This window comes from Paroedura picta, chromosome 9, assembly GCF_049243985.1.
Source record: "Paroedura picta isolate Pp20150507F chromosome 9, Ppicta_v3.0, whole genome shotgun sequence".
Classification (NCBI taxonomy): domain Eukaryota; kingdom Metazoa; phylum Chordata; class Lepidosauria; order Squamata; family Gekkonidae; genus Paroedura; species Paroedura picta.
Window position 1 is genome coordinate 52,199,088 of NC_135377.1, and position 13,491 is coordinate 52,212,578.

The window sequence follows — 13,491 nt, forward strand, 5'->3', positions numbered from 1 at the left end:
AAAGAAGAAATACACATGGCTTGGCTGTGTCTAACGCCCAGCCAGAGCAGTATTTTAAGTGAGAAGGGGCTTTTCTGTGGCTTCTTTGTCAGCCGTTTGGCAGAAGGAGAAATTCCCCGCAAAAAAGGAATGCCCACCCGCATGCCCTGAGGCTCCCCCGCGTTGCTCTCAGAAATGCCTCTGTCAGGGGCTGTTAAGGCTCCTATGCAGCAGGCATGAAGGGAGGGGGAGGGAATGCACTCACCAACTTCCTGCCAGCTCTCTCAGTGTTCTGAGGCAATTAACAGTTGTACATGACAGTTAGGACAGCCTTGGGGCGAAAAGGGCTGGCGCATCCTGTCCAAGCCTCTGTTCTCATCCCCCTTGTCAGCCGTACTGATCTCCTATCCTTGTGGTGGTCAGGAGTAGACTGGCAGTTATGTCTCCAGATTGCCCCTGGCTGGGCTGGGTGGGCGGGTCTCTGGATGGAACTCTGGTCTGTCCTGGTGACACCCCTCACCCGACTGGCTGGAATTCTTGTCAGTCCAGGGCCAAGGGGCCAATCGTTGGTTCTTGTTTCTATCCTGGACTCAGCCCGCCCCCCTTAGCCTTACTGTTTTATTTATACCACTCCTCGAGCGGTTTACAGATTGTGATCCGCCATGAGCCATTTGAGAGAGGCGGGATATACACACCAATGTTTCCCAAGTGCTCTACAGTCTCTGTTGTATATTTCCACAACACTTTTTAAAAAGTAATTAATGGAAGATTGATCAAGGTGGATAAAGCTGTGCCCATGTGTAGAGTATACATGATCTGGTTTTGAAAATTTTGGTGGGGTAAAAGAATATGATCATTTTTTTTAAAGATTGTTCATGGTCTAGTTTTTAATCTGCAAACAAATTATGGGTCAGAGGCATCCTACCTCTAAGATTTCAGTCAGATGAGAAAAGTCAGATTATACAGCTCTGCCCAGCCTGATATTTCACAAATTGCTGTTTTAGTAAAGAAATTTAAATTCTGAGACACCTAACAATTGCCTTACTGAAAAAAACAATACGATCAAAGAAGCTGTGAATGGTCTCGTGACACTACGGCAACTAAGACTAAGTGACCTAGTTATGTATCAGAGAGCAGAGTGAGTGTAATGCCACAGCAGACAAAGAATAAGTTACTGTTTGTTTGGCTTTGATCAAATGTTCATGTCTGTGGCCGCACCAGGCCGCTGCTCATGCATTGCAGCTGAGCAGTATGTTCTGCTGTTTCTTGTGTCCCCATGGGAGATGCATTTCAGCAGCAGAGCTCATCCACCACTTTCTGCATCCCCGAGGGGTAGGAGGGACATATTCTGACGATGGAGAAGCTTGGCCGCTGAAATGGATCCATGGCAGAAAGGTTCTGCTATGCAGGGTATGGCAGGTGTGTGTGCGTGCAGAAAGGTGGGATTGCGTGAGAACATAATCTCAGTTTCCTGCAAAATAACAACAAAAAAACTCCATTCAACCATGCAGTGTTATAAAGTGCCACGGAGCCTACTGGGGCATTTTCAGTCACCTCCTGGCCACCATAGCATAAGAAGGAGCTGGGCTTGGCTCTTCCTTTGTGTATGGGCCTGGCCTGGTCTGGTTACTGATGATGGCCACAGCAAAAAAAGGAATGCTGGGAAATCAGCATTCCCTTGCCATGGGCCATCAGAAGCCCTAAAGTGGGCCAGGGCCAGGAGGGGGACAGTCCAGCAGTGGCATTGTGCCTAAGTGGGGATTAGCCCTGCTGAGTAAAAGATCTCCTTGGCATAGGCAGGAACTAAGGGCCTTTTCGCACAGGGATCTTTGTTGCAAATTGTTTGCGGAATGAAAAATCGCCATTTAAAATAGTGGAATTCGTCGTTATGCATACCTGCCTTTGTAGTGGAATTAGTTGCGTTTTTTAGCGTTTCCCACAGGCTTCCGGTCTCGGCAGAAATCGCTAGAAAGGAAGCGCTATTGCCAAGCTCGTCCCGCCCCTGGCCGTCAAGCAGCCAATGGGCAGCCGTTAGCATGCTCCCAAACAGCCCCTTTCCCTTTAAGAAAGGTTTTTAAAAAAAAAAAACGACCCATAGCAATGAATCTAGGTAGATTCGTTGCTACGGAGAGACCCATCCAGCTGCCTAATGTGAGCTGTGTTTTGATTGTATGATCTTTTGCACGCTGCCTCGAGTGATAAAAAAAAAAATCCCCCCCCCCTCTCACGGGCACGATTTTCGGCTGAATTTATTTGTAAAAAATAAAGGGACTTTATTTCAGCAAACGGGCTTTTCAGTTGTTTGTGCTTAGTGACTAAAGGTGAAGGACTGAAGCCAGGGAAGCCTCTAAACAGAAAGAGGCTCGCCGGTGCGTTTATCCCCGCTCGCTCGGAGAAAAAAAAATGGCGATCGCTTCGCCGGAAGTTTGGAGGAGAGAGCCAGGGGGAGGGACTTTGAAGAACCAGCAACAATGGTAACGCACAGATCTTTAGCGCTACTGTTGCAGATTGGTTGCAGGAGTGTATCGCTATCCGGAGGGTGAATCCACTTTTCTGGATTCCCCTGAAAGCGCCACAACGAAGCGCTTTTTGCTGATTGGTTTCAGGATTGTTGCAGATTGTCTACGACGTCGTGGGTTATGTCAAATTAGTAGCGTTTCCAAATAGCAACCATTCTGCTACTTTGAAGCCGTGCGAAATGGCCCTAAGACTCTTCTGAGACCATAGTTTGTTCCAGTGGAACTGCAATTGTCTCTTGGAAATCTGTAATTTGCCTTTGTTCTTTTCCTAAAGATGGCTCATAAAGGCCAAAGTTTCTATATTCTAAACCCTTCCAATAGTGTCACAAAGGACATTGTTCTTTACGTCCAGATGGCAAATGAAACTTTGGCAGTTTCTGAGGCCTGTTCTATAAAACTAACTAATAACAGTAATCAGATGTTTTGTAAAGAACTGTATATCATTTTTTTCCTTGAAATAAAGAATAATTTACGAATTGAACAAGGAAACATCTAATGAATGGCAGTCAGTTTTTATTTTCACTTCTTAAGTAAAAAAATTCTGAAACCACTGACCCAGACTTCTTTGATCACAATACGATTTTCAATTGTTTTTAAAATCGGCATAATGACAATATTTGTGATTACACTGTAGAGTTGCCAACCTCCGGGTGGGGGTTGAAGATCTTCCAGAATAACAGTAGATCTCAAGAATACAGTGATATATTCCCCTGGAGAAAATAGCCTTAGTTGGGTGGACCCACCCTTTTCAGACTTCACCCCCAAATCTCCAAAAAATCTCCAAAAAGGGGTTGGCAACCCTATGACATGAAGGCTGCTTTAAATCAGTATCGGTATACCTTAATAATGGCCAGACTGATTACTCACCCACTACCTGATTAGCCCTCAGCCAGGAATGGCCCACTCTGGCAGTTTAGCCTCTATCAGGAGGTATCCCTCACCCAGGAAAGTCTTAATAAAGGAACAACTCTCCACCTCCAACTTGTTGTCAGTTTCAGAAGTTTGCTGGGACCGGGCCTCACTGAGCATGTCCCACTGCCAGAAAGTTTCCTTGGCCCTCTGGCTTCTTTCAACTCAGAGGATATGGTGGGAACTGGGGCAGCCTTTGCATACCTTCTGGAAGGGGGGCTGCAGGAGGCCAAGAAGTGCCCTCCTGCTAGCCCTCTCGTGCATAGGGTGGCCAGGAAAAGCCTCATATTTTGTAACATACAACTTTTTAAAAATTTACTTTGATATTAAACTGAACTGAAGAATGTACAGACTGAATGTTTTTCAGTTCTTCGAGAAAATTTTGCTTTCAATTAAAGTTAAGACTGCCCACCAGCTCCATGGGGCCCATTTTGTCCACTGCATTTTCTTTTCTTTTCTGCCTGCCTGCCTGCTTTACACTTTTTCTATGTAGCCAGCTCTCAGGAAAGCATTGCATCCTAGCACCCATTGTTTCCCTGGGTTCCATGGGCTTTGCCTCTAGTAGTAAATAATTCAAGTAAAACCCCATTCAACCAATTTGTTGAAAATAGGTGGATAATATTATATATATGTGGAAACAATAACTACATTTTCCTGCAGACTATACTACAATGATTTTCTGCTTTGTTCTGGTGGTACTTAACAGTTGACAGAAACTATCAAATTTTCACAGCTCAACATTTTAAAATCTTGTGATTAATGCAACTTGGGAGTCAGCCCACACCGCTATTGAAGAGGCGGCAGGTGGGCAGGGGAGGGAAGGCATGCAGCTCTCACCGGCTGGTTGGCTTGCTGGGTGCATGAGCACTGGGAGGGGAAGGCATGTGGCGAGCCATACCTATATAGGTGCAGGACTGTGTCACTGGGGCCTCTTCTCTCTCAGTGGCAGCAGAGCTCATACGCTCCCACCCATCCACCCACCTGTTATGCTTGCATCAGCTGGACTGAGATGTTTGACTGGCAGGTGGTGACTCAACCAGCGAAGACACAACTCCAGCTTTTTGGCATATAACTTGGCCGCAGCCATTTATTAACAGACCATCCCCAACAGAGGGTTGGCCATATGTAGGTAAGGGAGCCTGACCCCATCAGCTGTCCGGCTGCTTGTTACGAACCACGGCGCTCCGGCTCCACGCCTCACTCCCAGCCGGGAGGATGGGATGCCTTCCACCGCGGAATCCAGGGAAGCGGCCGCGAGGAACCCAATGGGCGTCCGCCTCCATTGGTGTTCCCCCACCAATTGGCCCCCCAGGCCCCTGGCCTCCTAGCTGGGTAGGCTGTGCCCGGGGCACTGCCAGTCTCTTTAATGAGACCCCCACCTCAGGGAGTCCCACACGCAGACGGGCTCCCTGCCAACAGGCTTCCTACCTTGCATATCCGCAACTGCAACAATACAATTTTTATAACCGAAAACAGGGAGGGTGGGCAGGTGTCTGTCCCCAACAAGCAGCTGGTGCGAAAGAGGGCGGGTGTGCCTGCTCCGGCCTTCTTAAGGCCGGCCGCCCCACCCCTCTTCAGCTGTGCGCCGGCACGGCCCCGATGACACCACTAGGAGCCACATCATCGCTGGGTGCCCCCACAGCGTCAACAGCAGCCGCGGCTTCTCATGGTTAATTTCATGTTTAATGTTCAGTTCTTCAACACAGCTTTTGGGGTTACGGGTCAGGCACAGTTAAGGAGCCTGTTCATGGAAAGCTCAATCAAAGGGATTGAGCTCATCATGGTAGGGGTCTCTTTTCTGAAGATGCCTGGGCTGAGGCTGGCCAACCATGAGGAGAAGGCTCAGGTTTGCAGGGCCAGGTGACCTGGCATGGGACAGGTTAGGTCTGCACCTATCCTGGCATGCCAGGTGGGAGCTCCCAGCTGGGCCCAGCATCTAGGGAACCCATATCCCTGACGCAGAGGCGAGGGACCTGTATGCTGCGACATGAATGGCTATGGATGCCATTGTCCCAGGCTTCTTAATACCACGCCAGGCTGTGGGGCCAACATCTGTGTAACCAATAAAAGCTGTGGCTAATTTTTCACCCACTCATTTGTCAGTGCTTTTCCTCCTGCCCAAAAACATGCCTGCAAGTCAACCAGCCATTTAAGAGGTATCCTTTGCACTTCTTAGATGTGAACAGAGTCCTGTACTCTTTGTACTATTGAGGAGTGTAAGGTTAGTTTTTCACACCATTCAAGATCCAAGACTGAATTGCTTAAATTTAAAACTTCCCTTCCATGGTGCCAAGAAAATCCCTTTATTTAGACGGCACATTGTGAAAGATGATTGTATATATCCAGCATTCTAAAGCATCATGATGCAAATTGTTGTGTTTATAAAATAAAGTATAGCAGACATTAGTGATATTGCACTCTTTATTCATTCTTGGTAGAACTTCGTGAACTATTTCAGGTCTCATTTGTACCCAAGCCATCACCAACACTGTTTTATTGTTCTAGGAATCTGAAGGGACCTTTCCCCCCTCTTTTAAAATAAGTACTTTCAAGTAAATGTGTTTAGACTTGGAATCAAACATGAAAAAATGTCCCACAGGAGAGCAGCATTTCAGAAGGAGCACAAACCGTGCAGACAGAGCAGACTTCATAACAGAACTATGATCTAATGTCTCAGAATAAGAACTGCTAAAATGTAAAGCACTGACGCCTTGGAGTGATGGGCATACAAGAATTTTAAGACAGCTCTGGGTGTGATCTGTTAGTGAAATTGAAGCATTAGGTTGAAGATAATTTCTTCACAACCGTAAACCATAGCATCGGCATTCTTAAAGAATCAAACGGTGAAACACTTTGCACACAAAGTTCTGCCTCCCCAGGAGTAGATCTGAATCTCATGCCTCCTTACCCTGCAGTTTCTGAATCCTCCTTTTAGCACTGTTTTTCCCCTTTATATCTTAACTTGCAGTTTTCTAATAAAGACTTGTAAAATTTGCTTCCCCACCATGCCACCATTTTGCATTGTCGTGTGATCACCCTGCCTACTACTCTCCTATCCCCACTCAAGTTGTCCTCAAGACATCTGGCATTTTAAACATAATATTGATTGTGTTATGACAATTTTTATTGATATATAGCAATGTTATAGCATTGGAACAAAATAGGCACCAAGGTTTCATGTAGTCTTTTCTGTACAATTATTCATCCATGAAGATCCTTTCCTTTCCATTTTATTTTTTTGGTGGACAGGTTTATGTTGTTTCTTCATTCTTCTTCCTTCTCTTTCCCTATAGCTCCCAGTGTGTTTTCCTTATCATTCCACATAATAAAGTCCGGTTTGTATGCACACACTACCTTGTTAGCTTCAGAAACACCTCCTCCTGGTCTGACTAGGACTGCTGTGGCCTTACCAGGCCTCGGTGGTGCCCACCCATGTTGGGTGGAAGCTGAGGAGGCCCTGCCAATATTAAGTTTGGGAAACACGTATGCTAATTCAGGTAGATGAGTGCAAGGGAATCACAGTTGGGACACTGACAATATTAGCTGCTAGTTCCTGAGAAACCTAGTGTCCTAAATTATGCATCTCCCTGGGGTGCGGAGGAGGGAGGAAGTGAATCAGCTAAACTATATGGCCAGTTATCCTAGAGACTGGAATCCATGCTGGTGTCTGCTTTGGACACTTTTTAATATATGTATGAATTGGCTGACAGCTATTTTTAGTGTCATTTTGGCTAGACAGTATATAACAATTAATATTTTACCATGATATTAAAGGAAGGTTGTTTCTGGGGGACCTATCTATAAGCTGCCCCCCAGTGAAAGGAGGGATCTGACTGCTAACAAAGCAGCAGAACAAAGTTAGAGTCCACTGGCACCTTTGAGAACAACCAAGTTTTATTCAAGTATTCATGTGTTCATGTGCACTTCTTCAGATACAAAGTATCCTTAATAATAGTTTGTTGGTCTTCAACGTGAAACTGTACTCAGACTATATATATATATATATATATATATATATATATATATATATATATATATATATATATATATATATATATATATATATATATATATATATATATATATATATATATATATCAATATGGGAATACACAGTTTGATCTGAATAAAAGAGTAAGAGAGAGGGCAGGTAACACTCATCTTTTCCCACGTATGATCTCTGCTGCCAAAGCTACCATTCAAACCATCCATTGGATACTTAGGTATATTCAAACAGGTATGCAAATCACTATTTGGGTGAACCACAACACACATATTTGTAGATTATAAATACTTCCAGAAGAACTATTGGCATTGAGTCAGGAGAATAGACTAGACGGGCCAGTGTTCTTATCCAGCAAGGCTCTTATGTTCTTATGTTTGATCTATACTTTATATATAATAACTGGGTTTTCACCCCATTCCTAACCAACAAGGATTTAAAGCTAAACATTTGTGACAATGGATATGTCAAAGGTGATTGCCGATGGGATTTTTTTTACAAGAATCCTTTACTGTATTAACAAATCCAGGAAGCTAAGCAGACATGGCTGGGTCATACATTATATATAATCTCATAAAGTGACTGACCTTGCATCCCTAGCAGGCAGTTCCCTCCAGACCTATGCCATCACTCAGTCACTTTTATAAGTACAGTGAGAGTTAAGGTGAATGCTATTTAAAGGGACTGCAAAAGAAAGAGGCAAGAGCTTTGCTGCTGCTCTTTTATTTCTCCCTCTTCTTATTTTTGGGGGGGTCAATTGAATAATAAAAAAAAGGATTCCTGAAAAAGCTCAGATCCAAACATTTTACTGGCATTGAATGTTTGGGATCCAATAGACCCAGTCCATTAAAAGTACTGGGGAGACAGTACTTATTGGAGATAATTTATATGGAAATGTATCTGCTCACAAACTGGCACAAACTTCTATTAACCACTCAAAGGTTTGAAGAGAAAGTTCATGCTGGCTGACCTGCCATAATCTTGATTTCACAATCTAGGAACCAGTCAACATCTGTCATGAGCTTTAATTCATGAGCCACTTTATGCCTATCCCTAGTCTTGAAAGGACTTAAATTTCACTGGATCGTGTTTCGATTACACATTTAGCTGTGCTCTGCTTTTGAAAATCATGAATTGTGTGTTCATTTATTTTGTCAAACAAGGCACCTCTGCAAGTATTGACAGATAAAAACTGTCAGAGGAATAACAAGCCAGCCTCTGAGAACAGCTTCTCTTTTCCCTCACAGTTATCATTTAACCAGTCTAACTAGCACATATTCTGAACAAAAAGCTGCTAGCATTGCTTTTGGTCATCAAAATCGCTGTTTCAGCCTGAGCTCTTTTCTTTTTTAAAATGATTGCCTTGGAAAGTAGTATTGCTATTTCTTTAAAATAAAGAAGCTCCTTTAAAGAAAACAAGATTCTTGCCATGTACAGTATTACTGGCTGAGAAAAGTCACAGCTCACTTTTATGCTGTCAATAGCAATATTTATAAAGTTCATACAGAATCTTATCTGAAGTGGAATAAGTAGAGCTTATGCTGTTGGGCTTTAGAAAGAAATAATCCATCCCTTTTAATAGCCAAGGAGGAGCTCTTATTTGTAATAAGTAAAACACCCACTGATGAAAAGATCAGTTTTCAACGGTGTTATCATCCCTATAGACAAGGAGGTCTACCTGCACTTTTAAGAGCAGATAAAAATCACATTTAGTCATGCTTGGATATAGTCTTTTCATCTGGATCTCAATGTGAAACGTTCAAGAACTGGATATATTTTTCCATTACAGAGTCTGGTTCTCAGCCTTAGCCTAGAGAATCTAATGTGATGGGTCTGTAGACCTGGAAGGTGCAGGAGGTAGGGCCTGGAATTCTCTCAGAATTATTATGTATTGCTGGACTACAGAGACCAGTCTCCCTGGAGAAAATGGCATCTTCAGATGGCAGACTATATGGCAGCACATTGCCATTGAGCTCCCTCCTCTCCTCAAATTTCATTCTCCCTAGGCAACACCCACAAATCTCCAGAATTTCTGAAGCCACAATTGGCAACTCTAGCTGTGAATGAAAATTACCCAGTGTCCTGACTGCCTAACAGGCCTGGGGGATGAGTTTGTTGCCTTCGTCATAGCAAAAAAAAAAAAATGCATATGTTCCAAGTATATATAATTGTACTGTTAAATTAGCATAATTCTTTCACCTGGCAGCTGGCATTTAAGCATTGACTGGGGGACATAGCAAGGAAGTTCCCTTAAGAGGCTCTAGGGATGTAGTGCATGACAGCCATCCCTGGTTGGATGGTATGTTGGCCATGCCCCTTAAGAGGCTGATGAGGGTCAGGGAAAACAGCCTCTGCTACTTCTGGATCTAAAATGCACTCACTTTCCTTAGTTGCCACAAACAGGTGGGCTGAGGGATCTGTTGTCAGCAGTCAAGCTGTCAGTTGCACTCATTTTCTCCCCCCTCTGCTATATAAAGACATGAGGAATCAATAAAGTTGTGGCCTGATGTTTCCCACTTTGTTGTGTCTATATCATCCTTCTTTCCTTCCCCTTCTGGCTGGTCTCTGCTCCAGGCACAATGCAGTGCATTTTGCCTCTAACAGTTTGACATATGGCAAAAGAAAACCACAGCTGTTCGTATTGCTGCAGGCTTGCTAAAGCTGTTATCTAAGTAAGATAGATGACAAAAGAACACTGTATACATTCCTAAACAATGCATGGCCATGATTCTGAGCATATTATTGGGGTCATGATGCTTCCAAGATCAATCCTCTTCATTCAAATTTCTTTCTGGTGTTTCAAATTATTTGGCCTTGTTTTTGTAGTGGAACTAAAGTGTTAGGAACATTTTGTTGTTCCACTTTTATTTCTGAATATTAGTGCAACAAAATACCAACAAACCAAATGGTTACAGATACGGAAAGTTTCCAATTTTCTGCTCACAGAATGCAAAGTAGAAAACTGCACGATCCAAGAGGTCAACAAATATGAATCAAAAGAATTTGTCAGTCTCAATATGCATTGAGGAAGTTGAGATTCAAAATAATTAACAGCCCATTGTGCTTTTAAAGCTCAGATTTAGTTGGTCAATAGTGCAGAACATGATGGGTTGGATCCAATAAGATTTTCCATTGTTTCAAAAGGGAGGGGGGAGCCTGTGCTGTGCTGGAGATCATGGGAAGTATGCTAAACCAAAAAAGGAACAAAACCCAACCTTAACAGGTAGGAACTCAAAAGTTGAGCTGAACAATAAAAATAATGTAAAACTTGTTAATTATTTATTGTAATAATGCACAATTAAAAACAGAATAAAAACTTCTTAAAAACTATACCGAACTAACAGCACATAGAACCAAGGACCAAACGCATTTCGACCCTTCCGGGTCTTCCTCAGTGGTCAAGATTATGATAAAAAAAAAAGCTTTTTCTGACGCACATGAGATTGCAGTCTGAGTACAGAACTTAATGATAGCGAAGAGTGGTGACTTTAGGGAAATAACATAGGAATTGGTCTCCAAAAAGGATAAAATTTACACATTACAGATCCCACTCAACCATTCAGCTACACATTATAGAGAGTTCTATATAGGTATATTTCTATATAGAGTGTATTATCATAATCTTGTCCACTGAGGAAGACCCAGAAGGGTCGAAACGTGTTTGGTCCTTGGTTCTATGTGCTGTTAGTTTGGTATAGTTTTTAAGAAGTTTTTATTCTGTTTTTAATTGTGCACTACAATAAATAATTAACAAGTTTTACATTATTTTTATTGTTCAGCTCAACTTTTGAGTTCCGATCATGGGAAGTAGCCAGCTCTTCAATCATGTCCTCACACTTAAAACTGCCTGAGAAAAAAAGGCCAGGAAGTGAATAAGACTGGTAGGGTTAATTAAAAAATCCTCAATCTACATATCAATACTTCCTGGCCTGTTTTGGGTGAGAGACACATTTGTCACAAAATATCTAATCCTCCCAACCAATAATTCAAAACAAACCTCTTCAGAAGTGTTTAGCTTGTGAAACATGGACACCCACAAGATTTGTGCTGGGGTACAGAAACCCATACCTCTGTTTTATGTCCTTCTTTGCATCCTTTTACTTTTCATGCTCCTAGGTGCTGCTTTTTCCTTTTCCTCCTGGACTGACAACTCTCTTGTTCTTCACATGTCTTCTTTTCTTGCAGCTTTGCTAGCTGACAGGGACTTGCAGTTGCCACGGTCTTCTCCTTTTCCTCTCCCTATCCGCTGCTTCAAAACTATGGGCATGTGCTGCCTTATTCTCTTCTTTCTGGCTATCTCTGCTTTAATGCCTTCTTTTCTGGGTGAAGGGGGGGGGGATGAAGCTTGGGAAGGAAGGAACATGAGGCATATTCCTTGACATTGCCATCATATGCACAGACAACCTCTATTCAGGGTTGGTGGGTAATATCATCCAATATTTTTTAAATAATGTTTGTGTCTCTAGATGAATATCTTATCTTTACCTATTGTCACTTGCTCTTCCCCTCCGTATTTGCACTGGGGATAGGTTCAGATTTACTTCTATGCTGAGGTATATTTGGAGATGAACAATGTAATCGTGTTCTAGATGGATGTTTATATTTTTCTTTTCTCAGAGGAAAAGTCAGGAGTGGTTTAATAATTTGCTGAGCCCATAGCACCAGGAACAGTAAGGATTTGTAGGGCCATAGCAGCGTACAATTGCAGCAAGAGCAGCCAGACTGGAGGCCAAGGGACCCCACAGTGGAAAGGGGTGTCACTCTGAGCATCCTTAAAGAGGGAAAGGGGGGAGGAGAGAGACTATGTCCCTGAACCATGGAGGGAAGAAACCACATGGGACCCTTGGAAGCTCAGGGCCTGTAGCACATGATACTTGTGTTACATGGATAAACTGGTCCTGGGAAAATTTCTGCTCCACAGAAATATTAAAAGATATTAAAACAAGGCAAAACAAAAAAACTGGTCTAAAACTGGTCCCTGTAGACTTTTGTGTAGGACTGACCACAAGGACAGCCTTGCCACTCACCGAAAGCCATGCCATTGCAGATGCAGTGAGGTAGGGCCAAAGGAAGATGAGTGTCTGGCTGCCAGAAGGTCTGCCATGCAGGCAGAGGCAGTTGGGGGAGCATGTCCTGCCTGACGGGCCCCATGCCAAGCATGGGTGGGGTGGAGAGGACCAAGCAAGGCCCCTGATTTAAGGGGCTGCACACAAGCTCTGCCTCTTCCTGGCAGCTGGCAGAGATGCTTCCTACCTTCCCTCCCTGTTTTGGGGAACCTATTTTGAGGGGCCCACATCACAGTTTGTGGCTCCTTGTTTGTTGTTATCTATGTTCCATCACAGCTAGTGGTTTGGGCATGAATGGAGCTGTTTTGGAGGGCAGTCTGAGTCTGCACATCAGACTGTCTGGACAGGGGGGCTTCCTTAAGAAGCTGGATGCAGGCTGAGTGAGGACTGCCCTGGTTGGGGTGGCCTGATGGCACTCAGTGCTGAGTAGCAGAGGGGTACCAATTTTAGAGGCTTGCATCTGCTGGCAACAAACATTTGCTGAACAACATTTGCTACTTGCTGAACAAGTATGCACCTCAGCTGCAAGGAGGGCCTCTGGGAGCAGAGTGCCTGGCAGTCCACTGACTGCTGGAAGACAGCTCCCCCCATGCTGTACCCTACTCCTGTATATAATAAAGCTGTTGCCTTGTTTACTCCACTGGCTGTGTCCGAGTCCTCATTTGGCCCAAAACCTGCCCACCTGCTATCCAATAAAATTTCTCTGAGACTGAGTGCTGTTTTCCCCCCACAAGGCTATCAATAATAAAGACCTTTTTTATGTATAAAAATATTATTTTTCCCTATGTGTGAACTACAATGTATTTAGAAGACACACCGTATCATACTTTTATTAAATATAAGTTCAGAGAAATATTTTGTTCAGGGACAACCCTGGAGCTTTAATATTCTTCCCCAAACACTGAAATGAATAGTGCTTGAAGCATGATCCAGGGAAATTATTAAGGGTAATATTAGCATACAAAATAGATGTTCATTTTTCAGTTTCCTCCTTGGCATCCCTTGATGGATGCCA